Genomic DNA, 21,413 nt, shown 5'->3' with positions numbered 1-21,413 from the left:
CGTTGCCGTCAAGCACGGGGTGGAGCATCACATTCCGACGACCAGCCCGCCTGTCTAGGCCCGGGCTCGACACCTCGCCTCGGCGAAACTCGCGATCGCAAAGGCGGAGTTCGACACGTTGGAGCGTCTTGGCATCCAGCGTCGGTCCGACAGCCCCTGGGCCTCGCCTCTCCACATTGCGCCGAAGACGGGTGGCGGTTGGCACCCGTGCGGGGATTATCGCCGCCTTAACGACGCCACTACCCCCGACCGCTACCCAATCCGCACATCCAAGATTTTTCCGCCCGCTTGGCCGGTAAAGTTTTTTTTTTCTAAGGTGTACCTCGTTCATGGTTACCACCAGGTCCCCGTCCGGCCGCAGGACGTTCCTAAGACCCCAGTGATTACACTGTTTGGGCTTTTCGAATTCCTCCGTATGCCTTTTGGGCTCAAGAACGCGGCCCAGGCTTTCCAGAGCCTGATGGACAGCGTGTTGCGGGATTTGCCGTTTCTGTTCGTCTACCTGGACGATATCCTCATCGCCAGCGCTTCCAGGACGGAGCACATGCTTCACCTCCGAGCGCTCTTTGAACGCCTCAGTCAGCACGGCCTTATCATTAACCCGGCCAAGAGCTTGTTCCGGGTGGCCTCAATTGACTTTCTCGGCCACCGCATCACGAGGGAGGGGGCGTTCCACTGCCATCTAAAGTGGAGGTTGGGAAGGATAATACGGTCGCCGATTGTCTCCCCCGGTCCATAGCTGGCGCGGTTCACCTTGGCATCGACTACGCCCGCATGGCGGCCCATCAGATCTCTGACCTGGATGTCCAGGCCTGCAGGGTGGCGGTCACGGGGCTTCGACTGTCTGATGTGCCGTTCAAGGCCACGGGCACCACGCCACTGTGCGACGTATCTTTAGGACAGCCTCGCCCCGTCGTACCCACCAGCTGGAGACGGCTGGTGTTCGATGCCGTCCACGGTCTTTCTCACCCGGGCAGGAAGGCGTCGCAAAAGTTGGTGGCGGCGAAGTTCGTTTGGCATGGGCTCAGGAAGGATATGCGCAACTGGGCCAACACCTGCGTCAAGTGCCAATGCGCGAAGGTGCATCGCCATACCGAGGCCCCATTGGCGCCATTCACAGTGTCCGAGCGACGCTTTGACCATGTTAACATGGACCTGGTAGGGCCCCTCCCCCCCTCGCGGGGATTCACCCACCTCCTCACGATGGTCGATAGGACCACCAGGTGGCCAGAGGCCGTCCCGCTCACATCTACAACGTCCGCCGATGTGGCCCGGGCGTTCATCGGCACTTGGGTTGCCCGTTTTGGCGCCCCCTCGGACATCTCTTCAGACAGGGGGCGCCAGTTCACTTCAGAGCTCTGGGGTGCTGTTGCACAGCGGTTGGGGGGTAAAGCTCCATCGCACCACTGCATATCATCCCCAGGCTAATGGATTGTGTGAGAGGTTCCATTGCTGTATGAAAGCTGCTCTCAGGGCCAGTCTCCGGGATGGCAGTTGGGCCGACAGACTCCTGTGGACGCCACAAGCCCCTGGTACGCTGCCCGTCAGCGGTCGGTTCTCTGGGAGAATGCCAAGATGTTTGCACCAGTGCCCACATCTCAACATGGTTTGCCTCAGGCCCACGTCCCGCCGGATCTACGTACAGCGGAGTACGTCTTTGTACGCCCTCGACCTACGTACAGCGGGTATCGCCGCCATGATGCACACCGGGGGCCGCTTCGGCCGCCTAAAGACGGGCCTTTCCGCGTTCTGGAGGCCGGGGACAAGTCCTTTGTGGTCGACATCGGCGGCAAACCGGACCACCTTTCGGTGGACCGCCTCAAGCCAGCTCACTTGGACCAAGACCAGCCCCCTTAGCCCCCACGGAGGGGCCGTCCCCCGTCGGGTAAGTCCCTAGTTGGCCTGCCTACCGCCAAGCCGCTAACAGTCCCTGCACGGTTCATCAGTTGTTTCGGCCGGGTGGTTAAGGCCCCCCGAAAACTGACATTGCCCATGCGAGTGAATTCTGGGGGGGTGCATGTGGGGGTTACCCCATTGGGACATAATCCACAGGCACGGGACAAGTGGGGCTATTGATGGTATGGGTGTGGCGTGCGCTCGGTTGTTGGAGCCACGCCCCCTTAAGAGTGATTTGTGTCATAAAAGATGCATGAGTTCCGGTCGCGAGTTAGTTCTGTTGGAATAAAGGAGCTTTGATCAAGCCACGAAGTGCCTCGCTCTCTCGCTGTCCGCAACTCCTGCACTGTGTTATTTTCCATACTGGGCTTTTCCATCAACATCGGATTACCTGAAACTTGACCACCAGCCAAATCGTTCCTGATAATAAAAGAAATTCCCTCCACAGGAAGAGCGGCTTGTAAACCTTCGGTGACCGGTCCTGACACCAACTCAGACTTTAAATGGATCATATGAAGAGGAGCTTTAACGAAGCCACCAATTTCAGGGCGGGTTGTGAGAGTTGTTGTTGTCGTGCATGTTGTTGTTGTTGCTGCCGTTATGTTTCTCAGGCCATTACCGATTCAGTCCACTACCGGATTCGAACCATTTACAGATTCAAACGTTTTTACCGGATTCCAACTATTATCTGATTCAAATGCTTACCGGATTCGATTTTATTTTACCTGATTCAGTCCATCACTGGATTTGAACCATTGCCCTATTCGCCTCTTACATTATGTTTCTCAGGCCTTTATGGGATTCAAATCATTATCAGATTACCATACTCCATAATTTACCCAATTTACACATTCGCAGCTGCCTTTTGTACAAAGATATCCACAACACCCCCCATTTTTGTAATGGTACAACCCTAACTTTGAATCGGGTAAAGGGTAAAACGTAAAGGGTGCTAACTTCACGGACATCTTTGCGGGGTGATAGAAATAGGAATTAGGAAAAAAGTGAACACGGATGTAAAGAGTTTTTAAACATCTACATGGCACAATTGGCACATTGACATGTTGCACGGAGTTTAAACTGTAAAACGTGGTTATGAAAGTTGCTTTTCGTGATTTCACGAGTTCCTTGTATTATAATTTATATACAATACAAACAAATGGAGCATGAAAACGTTATTTTGAGGGTGTCATTTGGCGCCCCATCAACTGCACGCCTGGTGCGGTCGCCCCCGCCCCCCACCCCCTCCGCCAATCACTATGCCACTGAGTCCACAATCAATACCCGTAATTTTTTTCTACCCCATTATCACTATATAATGCAATCCTCTTACTTGCAGGTTACTTCACATCCTCCCTTCGTCTTTCTTTCACAGAGCATATCTGAGCTTTTCATATCCGTTCAGGTCATTGTTGTACACCGCTCCTTTCCTATGCCATCCCCAGGTGCTCCATAACGTCATTGCCGGGCACCGAAGGGGGGAGTACTCAGTTTTCACTCTGGTTGTTTGTGACTTGGCAAAAAATATATGTTTTTTTTGCAAGTATGTTGCTCACTCCGGTTTTGTGTTTGTTTGTGAGTAGGGGAAGAATGTTGGTTCTGGGACACACTCCATTTAACATGTAAGCGAATGGGGAAAGCGCATTGAAACGCACTAAATCACCACTTTTTTCCTCTTTTTCTAAGCCCATTTACCTACTACTAAAGCACATTGAAGTCGTGCTTTAGTAGTAGGTATTTAGCTTATTAACTCTTCCCATTTTTCATTATACTCGTACAGAGACCCAACGAATATTTGTGTTTCATTTTTAGGTAATAGCTTAATTCTCTTAAAAGAACAATCACCATCTAAAATATTGATAAATATGGTATTGGAATTTAACTCCTGGTTTAGGTATCGCCGCTGAGCTGATATGAAATGATAAACTTCTCTTAATGACCTTGTCTGAAATCCCCCAGTGCCACATACCATTTTGAGATTATAGTAAATTATTTTTCCCCCATTCTCCTGGCAACTATCAAAGTTTTCTGACCACTCTAGGATATTACCTCCCAGAGCCTCCAACTTATTCGTATTTAAATTTATTCACTTATTTGTTATATCTACTTTTACCCCTGTTATTTTTTCAATGACTTATTTGATATTTTTCACATTCATGATGTTTTCCATTTAAATACCAAGGTTGTTGTTTTCTCCACTCTTTGGTTTGGTTATTGCTTGGTTCTATCATTTATATATTCATAAAAAAGGCGGCGGTAGCTCCTCTAAAATCCCTCACCCCCTCTTTTTATCTCATCGCTTATATATATCTTAACACTTTTAACCATAAGGGAGACTATCAATTCCATTTTCTAAAATAAATCTCTTATCATCAAAAGCCCCCAATGCTTTCTTATTCACCTCTTCAGTATATAACTCACTAGCAGAGGTACCCGGCTTTGCACGGGAGTGGGAGGAGGAGGGGAGGGGGAAGAGGAGGGGAGGGGAACGGGGGGGAGGGGGGAGGGGGAAGCGGGGGAGGAGGAGGGGAGGGGGAAGAGGAGGGGAGGGGAATGGGGGGGGAGGGGGAAGGGGGGGAGGGGGGGAGGGGAAGGGGGGAGGGAAGGGTGCGGGGGTGCCCAGGGGAAGAAGGGCCCCTCCCCTCCCCCCTCCCCCCCCGTTCCCCTCCCCCCCCTCCCCCTCCCCCCTTCCCCCTCCCCCCTCCCCCTTCCCCCTCCCCCTCCCCCCTCCCATCCCCTTCCCCCTCGTTCCCCTCCCCTTCTCTTCCCCCTCCCCTCCTCCTCCCCCTTCACACCAGGGGGGTTGACTCAGCCTGTCATCCCACCGAGGTCGGAAGTCGGAACTCATTGTCGTCAAATAAATGTAGCCTGTATGTTTCACTCTTTGTCACATGCCGTTGGTCCCATGTCAATCGGATGAAGTTGAAAAATTAACGTTACGAAGGTTCTCTCGGACGTACTGATTCCGAATAATGAAGTTGAAAAATTAACGTTCCGAAATACGCTAATTACGCTAACAGAAGCGCTGGAGGGAGCACTGCGCTCCCTCCCTTAGATTCCCTCCCTCTTCTGCTAGCGCTAATTACGCGTAACACACTAATTTTAAAACCCGAAGTTTTTTTAATTTTAAGGTGTGCTGTAGTCAGAAGCGCTAGAAGCGCTGCGCTCCCTCCCTTCGAATCCCTCTCTCTTCTGCTAGTGCTAATAATACGCTAATTTTAAAACCCGAAATTTTTAAAATGTTTATGTCTCCGTGACATTCCTGGGACCATCCCGAGTTGAACAGTACTTTCCGCTCGCAAATCCGTCCACGGGTTCTCGAGATCTTAGAGATCGTAGATAGATCAGGATACAGACACAGAGGCCAACTCTACTTTATATATATAGATGCTTACAACTTCTTATCGTATTCATTTTTCTAAACTCTTCTTTCTTTAAAGTTAAACAATTATAATAATTTTCAAAGTTTATTGTTTCTTTCATAACACTTTTCTTTATTCCTTTCAACTTTTTATCACTCTTTTCAATATTATTATCGATATATTTATAAGCATAAGCCTTAGACCTCAATCCCACAAATTCACTCATTATCTTACCCCCCAATTCATCCTTAAACTTTCCAATGACCTTTTACTTTTTGAAGAAAACAACTTATCACCCGGCTTGTAATTACTTGTATCGTATATATCAATATCATCAATCATATCTGAAGAAACATCTTCTGTATCAATTTTCAAAATAAAACGATCTCTATCCATATAAAGTACTTAATTAGTCGATAATAATTAAGTAACTCATCAATAAATTGATTAATCAAAAAACAAAAAATATCTTTTTTGCAAAAGCACTTGCTCACTATTATGCCTAAATTTCAGCTTCCCAGCTCAAACGATGGCTCAGATATCACCCGGACAGAACAAACAAGAAAACAAGAAAACAAACAAATGAAAAATCACTCTTAGAGCGACACTTGATAAAACATAAAAAAGTGGAATGGCACTCAGTGGAGCATCCTTTTAACCTCAAAAATAGTTGGTGGTTGAATTCAGTTGGCTGATATGAAAATGCTATTCAAATTTAAAGTCAATCGGATGAAAATTGAGGCTTTTAGAAATTTGAAAAAAGCGGTTGACCTTGGGCCGATGTTGACCTTTTGGCCGATGCTGATTTCAAAAATAGTTGTTGGTTGAATTCAGTTAACTGATGTGTATATCCCATTCAAATTTCAAGTGAATCGTATGAAAATTGAGGATTTAAATTTCAAATTGTTGTTGACTTTTGGCCTATGTTGCTCTTTTGGCCTATGGTGATCTCAAAAACAGTTGGTGGTTGAATTCAGTTTGCTGATATGTAAATCCTATTCAAATTTCAAGTCAATCGGATGAAAATTGAGGATTTTAGAAATTTGAAAAAAGTGGCTGACCTTTGGCCTATGTTGACCTTTTGGTCTAAGCTAATCTCAAAAATAGTTGGTGGTTGAATTCAGTTAGCCGATATGTAAATCCTCTTCAAATTTCAAGTCAATCGGATGAAAATTGAGGATTTTAGAAATTCGAAATGTTTTTTTTTTTTTCGTTCTTTTTTCTTTTTTTGTATACTGAATCGAGGCTCGTGAAAGAGCTAACATTTATTTCACAAACAAATCAACCAGACAAACAAAATATATAAGACAAGATGGGGAGAGAAGGGGAAGCACACAAACATAACATTTGAGAGCAGGGAGATGTGTGGGAGGGAGAGGGCTTGGGGGGAGGAGACGTGGGAAGGGGGAGGGGGGGGGGTGGGAGAAGTATAAAACACACGGACACCAAGGACTTCCAGGACAGAAGTTGGAATTTCACAAAAGTGGGCATCCTCCGTCGTGCGAAGTCCTTCCTAGGCACACCTGAGCTCCTCACCACATACAAGGCTTTCATCCGCAGCTCAATGGAATACTGTTCTCCCCTATGGGCTGGTGCTCCTGCCTCACACCTGGCTCGGCTTCACGCTGTTGAATCCAAAGCTTTCAGAATCATTGGAATCTCCCGCGATGAAGCTATCTCTGAGGGCCTTTCACTCACTCACCGCAGGCAGGTAGGTAGGTGGTCTTTCTGTCTTCTACCGACTCCTCTCCGGCCTTGCTCCCCCAGCTCTCTCTGTGCTCTGTCCCCCAAATATTCCTACAGGTCGCACAAGATCTGCCAGCCACCCTCTGATGGTTAAACTGCCGAAATCTCGGCTCTCTGCTCACCTTCACTCTTTCATTCCTCTTTTCTCCCGCCTCTGGAACAAACTCCCACACTCACTTCAATCACACTCCTCCCTCCAGGTCTTTAAAACAGCTGTTCACCACCATCTCTTATCTTCCCCCATCCAAAACCTTGATCTTTTCTACCCCCACTAATTCACCCCAGATCCACCTTGTTTGAAATTCCAAGTTCTTTCCTGGAAGTCCTGGCAGTGTCCATATGTTTTATACCTCTCCCACCCCTCCTTCCCATGCCTCCCCCCCAAAGCCCTCTCCCTCCCACAGTTCTCTCGATGTCTCCATGTCTCTCGGTCCCTGCTCTCAAATGTTGTGTTTGTGTCCTTCCTCCTCTCTCCCCATCTTGTCTACCACTCCCGATGTTATTTGTTTTATGTGTCTGCTTGTCTTTCTGTGTGATTAATGTTCGCTCTTTCACGAGCCTCGATCTTCTATACAAAAAAAAGAAGAAAAAAAAGAAAAAGTAGATTAACATCATTTTGAAATTTCTTCCTTAAGTTATTGTAAAAGTAATCATACATTAATGACTTTGATAAATCAAGAATTGATGTTCCAATATAAATCGGTTTATACATTTCAATACTCTCTTTAACCAAATGGATAGCACAAAGGTTCTCTGAAAACACCTCTGCTCTTTGAAAATTGGGTCTATTAATTAATTTTGTTGCTTGTTTTCAAGATGAAGCAAGTCTTATGTTTTGTCTATTCCTAACATTTTCCATTGTCTTTCCAAATACAGCATTATTCATCAATTTATAAAAGTCTTTCTCAAAATCAGTTTTTGCTTCAGTTCTCTGGAGTGTATTAAAATCAATATACTCCTTCAACCAATGGCTTTGTTTAAACTGTAAAACTCTATAGATCTTCTGTTACGTGCTCCTCCCCGACCCCCTGGTCACGGTGTACCTCCGAGCCCCGAGAGGAGTCACGGCAGAAAAGTGTGTTATCCTGTGTCAAAAATCAATGGTGAAACCACACCAATTGTTACCAACAAACAAATATTGTATTAAAAATCACACAAGAATAACAATACAACAATAATAGCAATCAAAAGTACAATCAATGTATATCTTATGATGGTACCATCAGCTAGTATAAGGTAACTCACTGTGCTCCAAGTGAGTGAAAAAAGAACATTCCCCAATGTCTCTATATTCCCGTCTTCAAGCTCAAAGTTGATCCCCTCCAGCGATCGTCAGAGCAATGTCGAATCGAAACCAGAATCCCGTTCAGATGACGGGCCCAGTCACGCCGCCAAAACTGCACAAAGGCGTACGCGGCCAAAGCAGCGCAAAGAGTCACGCGGCCCAAAGCTGCGTAAAAGCGCACTCAAGGCGACTGGGAAATCACACCCTCTGGTATGGATGTTTTACAGCTCCAAATCGGCGAACCTCAGGTTTGCCTTCAAAATCCGCGTTGCACACACACATCCCAGATAGACGGCTGAATGGTGAAAATGGCTGACGCGAAGCAAAGACCTTTCGCGATGAGCAAAGCGCGCGAGTCAAAATGGCCGACGGCTCGTACTTGAGACGCAATGACACAACGATGATTCCTCGGAATCCAACGCCAAACCTGACACGCAGGTTGATCAGTCACAGCGATAACAACCCGATCACAGGAATCCCTTTCCAGGAAACCCAAAGTTCACTCGTGACTCTTGCTCGACAACGTTCGCTCAGGACGAAGAAACGACTCGCTTCTTCTCCGACTTCACTCGCTCCGCCTCCTTTCTCCTCGTCTTCTTCCGGTTTGTCGTCCGGTTCCCGATCCGGTTTCCTGTTTCTTTTAACATTAACTTTTAACTTTTGAAACTAGAAATATCTATTTCCTTTAAATGACAACAATAATAATACATGGAATCGGAAATATTTACAGTGGATGCAAACCACCACGACGGAAGTGACGAATCCGTAACACTTCCCCCCTCAAGAAAGAAAGTTTGAACATAGTGAAAACTTGGTCGGCAAAATTCTCCCAAAAAAACAAAAGTAAACTCACACCCAAATCATCAATTCCCATGAGCAACGATAATCAATATTTCCCAAAAAATAAAGCAACAAAACTTCAAACAACCTGCAGAGATCTCCAAAGTTAGTTCAATCTGGACAAAGCATCCGCCACGACATTGTCCCTGCCCTTTACATACTCAATTTCCAAGTTGAACTCCTGCAAAGCCAAACTCCATCTCCTCCACCTTCGATTTTTATTTTTTCATTTTTTGAATGAAGGTTAAGGGGTTGTGATCAAAAATCCAAAATCAAGCAAATCTACAGCACTTTTTTAGGGAGGCCGAGCTGAGAGCCAGGTTTCATGGTGGTTGGGTGGTGAGGCCAGGAAGTATTCACGACATGGACGCCTTTAGGAACGTGGATTTCACGGTTAATCAGTGTAGGAATATTGGCTCGGCTGCTCCGCAGCATTCAGTGCTTCAAACTCTTCCTAACTTTCATAATAATCACGGTTGGAGCGCTTGTCGCTGTAGTCATGTGAATAGCGGTCTCCTTCTCGGCCAATACCCTGATAATCATCCCTTCGGAAGCTGCCGTAACTCTGGGAGCCTCCATCGTAATCTCGACTGCGGCCACCACCAAAACGATTACTTCCACCCCGGGAGCCACAGCCACCCCTGAAACTACCTCCACGTTTTCCTCCTCTGTAGCCCCCTTGACGCCATGGCCTGCCTTCTCCACTATTAAGGTCCGACCATCCAAAACCTCGCCATTCAAATCCTTTTCTGCATCTTTGGCATCCTTTGTGTTTTCAAACGTGACAAAGCCAAACCCTCTAGACTTTTGCGTCTCCCTGTCTTTTATCAGCCGCACTTCCAAGAGTGGTCCATATTGGCCGAAGACAGAGTCCAGAACAACTTCCCTTGTTTTGAAGTTCAGTCCACCAACAAAGAGCTTGCCAACATTGCCTCCAACCCTGACTTGTGTGTATAGTCTAGTAGGAAGACTAGGTCCCCCTGCACCCCCCGGAGATATACTTCTAATCAGTGTTTCTAGATTGGAAAAAATGTGTAGAAAATGACTAGCTATGGCCCCAAGCTGAAAAAATGTCCCACATACCATTTTTATGCAAATTACTGCTGCCATTATCAAAAAAACGATTTTTGACATATCTCAGCCAATATTGCAGATAATTGAAAAATGAAGGTGTCTAGACCCATGTTTTGAAGGGCATAGATCATGATAGAACTATTCATAACATGATTACATGTGTCTATGGTATACTAGTATGCATATTAATGCTGTAATTACAAAATAATCAGTTTTACAAATGATAAGGATACGTTAATACTGCAGATAACTTAACATGGTACATAAGGGGTCTAAACCCAGGTATTTTCAAGGTTAAATGTCAACAAGATGCTCCTGAGTCTTGCATAGGGGCGGGACATTGGCAGTAACATTGGTACCACTCAACTTTTCTTCCCACCATTGACTTTGTATTGCGAGAGATTTTCACTTGCTTATTTAAAGGTTTCTCACCCAGCCCACGTAAAATCTACCAACTCCTGCTGTTAACTCCCAAACATATTTTTTTATGTTATCCAATCACAGTGCAGAAATGACAGACTAGAGATCCAAATTAGTGCTGCTATAGCTGCCATTTTACATTTCCATCCATGTAACATGCGCGCTCGCGCGCTCGTATCAATTGGTAATGTCGCGCGCTCGTATCAATTGGTAACGTTGATGTTATTGAATACCTCAGTTGAAAGTTCAGTCTTCCATTCCATCTGTGTGTTGTTCTTGGTATTCATCCTCCAATCTAGCCAGGTAAGATGCTAACTATAATGTTACTCACACTCTTGACTTCAGTTTCTGCATGAAATCATAAACAGGCAGAATAACAGCTGAGCCAGCTAGCACCATGTTAGCTAACGTTAAAGCTAGCCTCATCTATGTACAGTATGTTCCTAATGTCGGTGTAACTTAAACTTTTGTTAATGCCAAACATGAGACATATCTGTTGACTTCTGTATATGAATTGAACCAGAAAGAGGCACGACAGCTGAGCTAGCTACAGTAACTTAGCACAATGTTTCATTGGCCTAGATAGCTAACGTTAGTGTGGAAGAATTTAGATGTTTTAGCTATTAGCACTTTTGATGCCACTAAACATGGTTTAGTCAGCTAAAAAGTACCCTAGTGTAGAACATGACTCAGAACCTCTGTTACCTCACTGAAAACTCAGAGCCTCCTTTCACAGGCACTTTTAACATCATTCGTGATTTCTTATTTGTCATTTAACAGTGATGGTAGACATCGACAGCAAGCATGCCCAAAAGAAAACGGAGTGTAGAACCTGCAGCCCAAAGCTCTCCTCCTACATGCATCCTTCATGTACCATCCATGTCTGATCATGGGGATTTCACGCCCCTCCGTAAAATTAAAGGATCTGCTTCAGAAAAACTGCAACTGCTTCAAAAGATCCGGGATAGACGTCTCAACCAACCGCATGACTCCCCATGTCGTATGCAATCAGTATGTGATCAGATCCCGGCAACTCTTCCTGATGACCTAGAAAGAGTAGGATATCACAGCAAGTGTTATAAGCACTTTGTCCGCCACTTTCATCGTCTGGGAGATGATACAGAACCAGGGCCATCAACCTCATCATGGCATCACTCTCCTCGTAAACCAGGAGGTTCTGCTGAACCCATCTTCCCGCCAGAGTGTATATTTTGTGAGAAAGTTGAGACCAAAGATGCTCATCGCAATACTGAGAGGCCTACAACCTTCCCATCCTTTAAAAACAAAGAAAATGCATGGGAGCAAATCGAAACACGGGCTGAGAAAATGGGTCTCTATCGACTCCATCGAAAGGTGAAAAACAAAGACCTCTTTGCATGTGAGGCCAAACACCATCCGTCATGTTTTAAAGCTTTCCGCACAGCATTCTACAACTATGAGCGTGCGATTCACAGAGCCGAAGCACCAAAGGAGCAGGCTTGCATGTCAGCCGCCCATGAAAAGGCATTCAACTCAGTACTGGAACACATTCAAACCCAGGTCATCCAGCAGAATAAAGTTCTACAGCTTTCTTCCTTGCGCTTGCTCTATGTCGAGGAACTGAAACTGAATGGATATGAGAACTCAAATTATCGGTCAGAGAAACTACTGAAACGCCTACAGAATGACCCAATCAAGGAGCATATCCACTTCACGAAGGTTGATCATGACAAATGTGATGTCATTTCTTTCTGGCTTGTGCACAGCTCAAACATAACAGTTTCCAATGCTCTCGCACGAGCATTCACACTCGGAAGCACAAACAAGAACCAAAATGTTGCCCTCCAACTTCGCCAGGGTATTCTACAGGCTTTCAGAGAGTGTAAAGACCAACCATGGCCACCAACAGCTGAAGACATGGAGCTCAATCCTGAAGACATCCTACCTCCAGACCTTGTCCGCTTTCTCAGCGTGCTAATGACTGGCAAGGAGGGCATCGAGACAGAAAAGGTGAAGCGTCTGGTCTTCTCCATTGGACAAGATCTGTGCCGTGCAGTGTCAGATGGAAAATGGAAGTTACCAAAGCACATTCTCCTCTGTGTGACTGTAAGGCACCTGTTCCGAAGCAAACAGCTCACCACAATACTACACAGGCTTGGACACTCTGAGAGCTACGATTTCGCCTTGGAGTTGGAAACTGCTCTCGCCAAGGTCCTGGATGAAGTCTCAACTTATCGTACACCACAAATTGTGACAGGAGAGGGCAACCTTGTATTCCACTGTGAGTGGGACAACTTGAATAAAACCACTACCAGTGTGCACGGCAGCAACATTGTAAACAGTGCTGGAGGAATCATGGTCCAGGAAGAGACTGATACCAGGGTGGTTCTGTACCTCCATCATGCTGCTACCATCGGATACAAGAACGCTGTAGTCAGAACACCGGACACAGACATCCTCCTGATCCTGCTCCACCATGCCCACAACATCAAGCTGACGGTGTACCTGGATACAGGGTCAGGGAAGCATCGCCAACTTGTCAACATCTCTGAGCTGGCAGAATCCCTGGGAGAGGACTACTGTGCCACTCTCCTGGGGTACTATGTGTTCAGCGGAGAAGACTGCACCAGTGCCTTCAAAGGGAAGGGAAAAGTCGGGCCCTTGAAAAAGCTGGAGAAGAATCCCAGGTTTCACAGGGCATTCGGTGAACTGGGTGACAACTGGGATGCCAACCCTGAGGTGGAGAGGCAGTTAGAAAAATTCACCTGTGTGATGTACGGCCAGAGTCGCGAGTCATCAGTGGACATTGTCCGTGCCAAGCTGCTACGAAAAATGGTGGGAGAGGACAAGACCCTCACATCCAAGTCCAAGGTTGATCTGGCTCGCCTTCCTCCATGCCAGTCTGCCCTGAAGCCGCACATCCAGCGTGTGAACCACCGCGTAGCATTGTACAAAAGAGCCGATCAACCTATCATCGAAAAGCCAAAACCTTATGAGGAGCAAGGATGGATAAGGACTGATGAAGGACTGTTGAAACCAATGTGGTCCAGTGGTCCCATCCTACCAACCTCACTGGTGGATCTTCTGAACACAGGAGAGCACGAAGAGGAGGAGGAAGAGGAAGGAGAAGAAGAGTTTGACTCTGACGATTTCGATGAAAATGATGATGACTGACTCAGTGTAGAATCACTAATGCTAATGATGTTTATCTAAAACAAGCAAGAGAAGAGTGGTCACATTGAGTGCTAGGACTATTTTGACAGTTGTAATATTTAGAAAAATAAAACTTTGTGTTAACGTCTGTGTAGACGGACCTTAATATGAGTCTATTATTTCGTAAAACTGTGATTATTTTGTAAATAAAGCACTAATTAGCATACTAGTATACCATAGACACATGTAATCATGTTATGAATAGTTCTATCATGATCTATGCCCTTCAAAACATGGGTCTAGACACCTTTATTTTTCAATTATCTGCAATATTGGCTGAGATATGTCAAAAATCGTTTTTTTGATAATGGCAGCAGTAATTTGCATAAAAATGGTATGTGGGACATTTTTTCAGCTTGGGGCCATAGCTAGTCATTTTCTACACATTTTTTCCAATCTAGAAACACTGATTAGAAGTATATCTCCGGGGGGTGCAGGGGGACCTAGTCTTCCTACTAGACTAGTACTGTCACTTAGTTTTTTGGTACCTGACAAGACGTGCCTGTGCAAAGCGCGACGTCAGTACCTTCCTCTTCTCTTCAGAGCGCTTTCTACCCATAGCACGAGTCGCGGTACATGATAGAAAGATATCCGGAATCTCCTGCTCTACCTGTGCAGTGTTATTTTTCATACTAGGCTTTTCAACAAACATCGGGTTACAAGAAACTTGACCACCGACCAAATCATTCCCGATAACAAAAGATATTCCCTCTACAGGTAGAGTGGCTTTTAACCCTACGGTGACCGGTCCTGACACCAAATCAGACTTTAAATGGAAGACATGAAGTGGAGCTTCAACACAGCCACCAACCCCCTGTAAAAGAACACTCACACCAGTTGCCGTCTTCTCTGACAATGGCAAAATGCCTTGCAGCATTAAAGATTGATGTGCTCCTGTGTCCCTCAATACCCTAACAGGTCTCTGGTTAGTCAAGTCTTCATCCAGTGACACAAACCCCTCTGAAATAAAAGGTTTGTAACCCTCTTGAACAAATTCGTTCTGTGATGCCGTAACTTTGGCATGGGAACCTTCACCAGGCACTGTCCTCCAAGGACGATTTCTCGCATTTGCCAATACATTCGGAGTTGTACTAGTCTGACTCTGCTCCTGATTTTTCCTTTTCAGGGCGCAACATTGGGACATCAAATGCCCAGGTTTCTTGAAAAAAGCGCAAGCAAGGAGGAAAAACTCGTGGTCTGCCTCGAGCCCCCCGGAAGATACGTCTGCCTTGGAACTGTAGTCTTCTGATACCTAAAAGTCGTGGTATCACATTTGTACTCATTGTCATCTCTAGGTCGCCTCCATGAATTTTTGTTCTCCGCACCTGATTTACCATAACTCCCCTGGCTAACTCTAGGCGGGAAGTTAGGTTTGTGGAACCCCATCCTGTGTGTCAAGGCATAGTCATCTGCCACAGTTGCTGCCTCATACAACTTTGGTATTTTTCTCTCATCCAGATGCACTTTAATGTCCACGTGGACACACTGTTTGAATTCCTCCACCAAGATCAATTGTCGTAACAGGTTGAAGTCTTTCCCAACATCCTTCGAGTCACACCACCGATCAAACATGGTTTCCTTCATTCGGGCAAACTCCACATGGGTCTCACTCTCCCTCTTCCTGGCATTCCGGAATTTTTGCCAGTAAGCTTCAGGGACCAATTCATAGGCTTTGAGAATGGTTTTCTTCACTATCTCATAATCTGTACATTTGTCAATCGGTAAAACCGAAAATATATCTTGAGCTTTACCCACCAGAACACTTTGCACTAACATAGTCCAGGACCCCAAAGGTCATTTTAGCATTTGAGCCACTTTCTCAAAGTGTAAAAAAAACTTGGCTACCTCCTTTTCATTGAAGGGTGGAACCAGCCTCGCATGTTTACCAACATCCCAAGTGTTCTGACTAGTTGTCGAACGAGCCGGCATGGATGCTGCCTCTCCCCGTTCGCTCATTAATTCCAGTTCCTTGAGTTTAATTTCCCTCTGACACTCCATGTCACGTTCCTTTAACTCCATTTCGGGTCTTCTTTCCTCTGCTCGTTTCTCCTGGAGGTCTCGTTCCTGTTCTACTCTTTTTTCCGCGAGTTCTCTTTCAGCTCTCCTTTCCTCTGTTCTTCTCTCCTCGAGTTCACTTGCAGCTCTCCTTTCCTCTGCTCTTTCCCCTGCTCTTCTTTCTGCTGCTTTCCTTTCCTCTGCTTTTAACCTTTCCTGGCTCTGCAGTTGCATCACCATTTTCCGGAGCTCCACATTTTCTTTTTCCTCTGGTAACCAATCCAAGGATACCTCTGTCCATGTGCCCTGTCCCACCAGAGATTCTACCACCAATGTCTGCATCTCTGCTTTCTTCATATTAACTCGGACCTCCAAGTTAAAATGTCTAGCCAATATCGAGAGTTCCGATTTTTTTAACACTTGGAACTGTGCCTCATTAGGGGACGCCACATACTTTTCTGCATCAAACACCATGGTGACTGTCAGTTAACACCTGTTAACCTTCACACAAAAATTTCCCAATTTTTTGAAAAATTTGGGAATGTTAGGAAAAAATTCCAAATTTGGGAATTTTGAAAATGCTAGGGAATTCTATCCCGGACGAATGTTATCAGGGAATTTGCTCCTGGACGAGTGTTATTAGGGAATTTAATCCCGGACGAGCCCCCAATTCCTTTTACATGCTCCTCCCCGACCCCCTGGTCACAGTGTACCTCCGAGCACCAAGAGGAGTCACGGCAGAAAAGTGTGTTATCCCGTGTCAAAAATCAATGGTGAAACCACCACACCAATTGTTACCAACAAACAAATATTGTATTAAAAATCACACAAGATTAACACAACAATAATAGCAATCAAAAGTACAATCAATGTATATCTTATGATGGTACCATCAGCTAGTATAAGGTAACTCACTGTGCTCCAAGTGAGTGAAAAAAGAACATTCCCCAATGTCTCTATATTCCCGTCTTTAAGCTCAAAGTTGATCCCCTCCAGCGATCGTCAGAGCAATGTCGAATCAAAACCAGAATCCCGTTCAGATGACGGGCCCAGTCACGCCGCCAAAACTGCACAAAGGCGTACGCGGCCAAAGCAGGGCAAAGAGTCACGCGGCCCAAAGCTGCGTAAAAGCGCACTCAAGGCGACTGGGAAATCACACCCTCTGGTATGGATGTTTTACAGCTCCAAATCGGCGAACCTCAGGTTTGCCTTCAAAATCCGCGTTGCACACACACATCCCAGATAGACGTCTGAATGGTGAAAACGGCTGACGCGAAGCAAAGACCTTTCGCGATGAGCAAAGCGCGCGAGTCAAAATGGCCGACGGTCCGTTCTCGAGACGTAATGGCACCCCAATGATTCTCTTCGGAATCAACCGCGCGATAACAACTCTGTCGCAGGAATCCCTTTCCCAGGAAACCCCAAAGTTTGCTAGTGACCCCCGTTCGCCAGCGTTTGCTCCAGACTTCCAAGCAGCTCGGCTCCTTCTCCGACCTCACTCGCTCCACCTCTTCTTCCTCTTCTTCTTCCTCCTCTTTTTCGTCCGGTTCCCGATCCGGTTTCCGGTTTCTTTTTAAAACACTAGCTTTTTTTATCTTTTGAAAACAGGTATCTCTATTTCACTTAAACGATAACAATAATAGTACATGCAACCAAAAATGTTTACAGTGGATGAGGACCACAACAACGGAAGTGACGAATCCGTAACAATATGTATTATTTCAACTCAACAATAATGAACATTTTGATGATGTCATTTTTAATCTAATATAAATGACTTATGTCAGAAAAGATGGTTCTATCTTTGGAGAATCCTCTCAGGATATTGATTTATCAAATTATTATACAAAGGCACAGACTGAACGACAAAAATATTGTATAAGTAAAAATATTAATATGAAGAATACTTATAAATTAATCAATTATCCAAACCCTACAGATGCGAATGACTTAATTAGATTCAGTGATTTATCACAATATATCTTTTTAAAGAAAACAGCACGTTTTGTGAAACAAGTAAAATTTACAACCACAACACCTGGTTATACTGACCATACACCTTTCCTCATTCAATTTAACTACCTGCTTACAATTGAATTTTATAAAGAAGGACATATAGTTAACATGCGAATTAATAAATGGGGGTATGATATGCCTGATTTCGGGTATAATTGGTCTTTTTCAATAAACTTAGAAGACCTACATGATTTGAATCAGTCTCGTAAAGAAGAATATTATCCGCTTGGTGAGGATAAGGATTTATGTGGAAGTACAATTAGTAAACAACAAATACTTGATTTTAAGAAAAGAAAAATATATGATAGTATAGCGATGGTTAGCATGACAAAGAAGGAAGGTAATGAGATAAGGATAGAAAGCCAAGGAATACAAACCGATTTGGTTGTGGGAAGATGGGGTGGTATTACCTGTCATAATATTAATCTCGCATATATTTCTGATACATAAATGGCAGGAAGAAGACTACAAGAGAATTATAATTTTTGTATTCAGGGATACCTTCAAGAAAAGAGTGCTCGGTATTACATACCTTATGATTTGGAGCATATACATGGAAATTTTGTCATTAAAAACTGGCCTTATACTGATATTGCGAAACCCACAAATAGAGAATTGTTTAAAATATTAAATAAAAATGAACTTCTCAAAGTTATGAAGTATAAAACTCTTTTAGAAATCATCAACAAATCTTATTGGTATCCTATTATGAGAAAAATAATTATAGATACAAGAATATCTCAAAATCCAGACAAATATATGTATGATATTCTTTGGGGCCCAAACTCAAGGGTAGCTAGGGATGAGGAAGGAGTTGAAGAGAGGGAAGAAAGAGAGAAAAAGGAGAAGGAAGAGAGTGGGAAAAAGGAGGGGGAGGAGAAGGAGGAGAGGGAAGAAAGAGAGAAAAAGGAGGAGGAAAGGGAGAAAAAGGAGAAGGAGGAGAGGGAGGAAAAATATAAAAAGATGGAAATCAGTGAGATTAATAAAAGACTAGGGCATGCCCGTACTATATATATGCCCGTACTATATATCTATCTAAAATTATATCCCCCCCCCCTCTATTTACATGAAATGGTTTGGTCCATTCGCAACGCCAAAGCGAACGGCGAACGGCTTGCGAGTACAGTGACAATCCCCCCCCTCTATTTACATGAAATGGTTTCGTCCATTCGCAACGACCACAGAACCCCCCCCCCCTCTATTTACATGGAATGGTTTGGTCCATTCGCAACGCCGGCACACGCGATCGTTCGCTGCTCTCTGATTGGTTGAATCGTTTTTTGGACATAGCTCGGTAAGTAATTGTCCGATTAATATGAAACCTTGAAAAGGCACATCCTCGGGTCCCCAGCAATATACCTGGCAAGTTAAAAGTATATCGGACCCGTGGTTGTCGAGAAACAGCGGTCACAGACAGACAAACGTACAAACGTACAAACGTACAGACAGAGATTACTGGAATTATAGATAGATTGAAGGTATTACAGCAAATAAATCAAACTCAACGCACTGAGGAGGAAAATAAAGAAATGAAAAGTCTAGCGCTATAAAAATGGCTTGAAAAGCGCTATATAAAATAAATGTATTATTATTATTATTATTATTATTAATGGAAATATTATTTTCAAGATAACGACGTCAATGGCTCCACTTTCAGGGAGGAGATTTACACGAGAAAGTGGGAATAAAGAAGAAGAAGGAAAAGATTATGTGGTTGATGATGTTGGTGTTATTGACTTTAGTTATTTTATTTGTAAATAAATGGAGAGAGTGAAGGCATTCCGAAGGATTCATGTTTTAAAAATGAAGATAGAAATGTATATGTTGAAAACCAAAAAGGTTTTTGTACTCTGCTGGAATTTTTCTCATAAATAAATGAGTTATTGTGTTAAATGTAAAAAGAAAACCAATACGAAAAATATATCGTATGTTAAAGGTAAAAATAATAGAGTTTATGAAAAGGGGATATGTTTAGTGTATGGCTCTAAAAAGTGTCAATTAATTTCTAAGCAAAAAAGTGGGGGAGATATACAAAAGTTTTTGTCGGGGAGTAAATTTACAACAACTGGAATTCCAGGGGAATTACACCTTCCAGGGTATTCTTTCTGTGGTCCAGGAGCAAACTTGGATAAAAGATTAGATGAGGCTGACAATCCTAAACCTTGGTCTAAACCTATAAATAGGGTTGATGAAGTGTGTATGAAGCATGATATTGCTTTTGGGAATACCACTACATTGGATGAAAAACATGAAGCAGACAGAGAAATGTTGTATAATTTGTCTTTGATACGAAATCCTACATTGAGAGAGACAGTTGATAGGTTTATTGTGAAAAAAATGATAAGTGCTGGTCTTGGTTATTCACCCTCAAAAAACTATTAGGCTCTAATGATGTCAACAAGACTGAGGAGCTTTTGGCTGATGAATTGCATAAACCTATAATCACAAAGTTTAAAAGAAGGAAAGTTTATTCTGAAGACACCGACCACCTCTGGTCCGCTGATTTAATTGAATTGAATAATGATAGGGGACACAGGTATGCTTTAACCGTTATTGATTTGAGGAGTAAATATGCTTGGGTTATTCCTTTGAAAAACAAAAGGGGTAATACTCTTATGTTAGCTTTCAGTGGAATGTTTAGTAAAAGTAAAAGAAAACCAAAGAAGTTATGGACTGATGAGGGAACAGAGTTCTATAACAAAATATTTATGAAATTTCTTAAGGGGGAGGGTGTTAAATGAAACAGCACCTTTAATGAAGGGAAGGCAGTTGTTATTGAGCGTTTTAATCGCACTTTGAAAGAGAGATTATATAAAAAATTCACACAACTCGGTTCTCAATAGTGGATATCTTTAATTCAGAATATTGTAGATAATTACAATAATACAGTTCATTCATCAACAAAATCAAAACAGTCAAACATTTACAAAATTAGAATATGAAAAGGAGATTAATTTGAGTAAACCCAAGTTCAAAGTTGGTGATATTGTAAGAATATACAGATGGAAAAGCCATTTTGAGAAAGGTTATACAAAGAGATGGACTAATGAATTATTTAAAATCGTTGATGTAATGGATACAGTCCCTTGGACCTACAAATTATATGATTTAAATGGAGAAGAGATTTTAGGTTCATTTTATTCACAAGAATTGCAGAAGACAAAGTTAAAATAACCACATTCACACAAACCACAACCACACCAGAAAAAAAACATCATGAATGTGAGAAATACCAAATAGGTATAATTGAGGAGATAACAGAGGTGAAGGGAAATAAAACAAATAAGCGAATAAATTTAAATACGAATAAGTTTGAGGCTCTGGGAGGTAATATTCTAGAGTGGTCAGAAAACTTTGATGGTTGCCAGGAGATTGGGGGGAAAATAATTTACTATAATCTCAAAATGGTATGTGGCACTGGGAGATTTCAGACAAGGTCATTAAGAGAAGTTTATCATTTCATATCAGCTCAGCGGCGATACCTAAACCAGGAGTTAAATTCCAATACCATATTTATCAATATTTTAGATGGTGATTGTTCTTTTAAGAGAATTAAACTATTACCTAAAAATGAAACACAAATATGC

The sequence above is a fragment of the Myxine glutinosa genome, chromosome 6 (assembly GCF_964187855.1).
Source record: "Myxine glutinosa chromosome 6, kmMyxGlut1.1, whole genome shotgun sequence".
NCBI classification, from domain to species: domain Eukaryota; kingdom Metazoa; phylum Chordata; class Myxini; order Myxiniformes; family Myxinidae; genus Myxine; species Myxine glutinosa.
Note: the sequence above shows the minus strand (reverse complement) of the source record.